This window comes from Monodon monoceros, unplaced genomic scaffold, assembly GCF_005190385.1.
Source record: "Monodon monoceros isolate NGI ecotype Baffin Bay Population unplaced genomic scaffold, NGI_Narwhal_1 Super_Scaffold_8, whole genome shotgun sequence".
Classification (NCBI taxonomy): Eukaryota; Metazoa; Chordata; class Mammalia; order Artiodactyla; family Monodontidae; genus Monodon; species Monodon monoceros.
In genome coordinates, this window is record NW_021703785.1 from 15,219,760 (window position 1) to 15,221,064 (window position 1,305).

Sequence of the window (1,305 nt, forward strand, 5' to 3'; positions counted from 1 at the left end):
CGAACCACTGATCTAGACTCTAATTAAAGTTGTTGCGATGCAAGACTAATTTTACAGAGCTGTAAAGGTGCCATGCCTTTACCCACTGTCTAAGTAACCCTGGCTATGCCACCCCCGGGGCCGCGCTTCGGGCGCTTCTAACCAAAAATACCTAGTTGCCCGGTTCCCTCCTCGGGCAAGGCCAGAGAGGGACCATTTGATTAAACAGCAGGGTTTTGCTTTTCAAATTGGGATGCTTTGGGAATGAGATTTGGGACGAAGTTTTGCTTCTCGCCCTCCGACACAGACCTTATTCCTTTGGCACCAGCGCGCTGCCCCCTCTCACCACCGGCCGTGAGCCCGGTACCCCGCACTTCCGGATCTCCAGCAGGGCGTCTCTGGCCCCGCCCCCCCCACGCTTCCCACTGCGCACGCGCAGCAGCGCCTCCGACGTAGGCGCCTCGGAAGTAGCCGTGAGTAGCGGCCACATTTCCCAGGGGTGACTGAGAACGGCTGTTTCCACTTCTCGCTCGCCCTTCAAGTCCCAGTTTTCACCTGGGGTGGAATTAATGAGCCAGGTTACTCTAAACGGGTGATCCTACGAGAAATTCCAATCGAAAAAGAAAGACTCTGCCGAAACCCGGGATCGAACCAGGGACCTTTAGATCTTCAGTCTAACGCTCTCCCAACTGAGCTATTTCGGCGCCTGTCTTGTTGGGTTTGGAGTAAGCTATCACTGAACTCTTCGCGTCCGCCCCTTCCGTCTTTTCCTAGTAATCACTTACAGCGTTTCTTCCTTGTCCTATTAAATGGTTATATGTTAAAAAGAAAAGAAAAAAACATTTAAATGGTTATCCGTATCAACATTCTTCTGCCTGCTTTTTACAAGCCATGACTAAGTGCACTGTACGTTACTTACGTTTTTCAGTATAATCCAAACCTTTGGTTTAATCATCGACAGCAGGCGTCGTGAACGACCCGGTGTCCCCGCTGCGGGATTGGGGGCGCAGGGGTTCGGCTGGCCCGCAGCCCGGCGGAGCGGAGTCAAACGCAGCGACGGCGGCAGCGCGTCGGGGCGACGCCTGCGCGCCCCTAGCTCACCACTCCCTGCCCCCAGGGCTCCGCGGCTCCTCAGGGCGTGGATTCGTCTTGCCCTAGCTGGTCCCCGCGAGCCCCGTGCAGGGTGGTCCCTTTGGCTTGCCCTCTGCCCATGGAGTCGGCCCTTCCCGCTCTGACCTCTCACTTTTCACGATTAAGGTGGACAAGAAGTGGACCAGGGCATGGAGGCAGGAATGCAGTCTCCCTGTGTTCGTGGGTCCTCGAAAT

At 55.6% G+C, this 1,305-nt stretch overlaps 1 non-coding gene across 1 annotated transcript; it reads right to left on the minus strand.

Moving 5' to 3' along the window:
• Positions 1-610: 610 nt before the first annotated feature.
• Positions 611-683, minus strand: TRNAF-GAA. The gene has a single exon. It is a non-coding gene; the product is annotated as a tRNA-Phe (tRNA).
• Between the last annotated feature and the right edge of the window lie 622 nt (positions 684-1,305).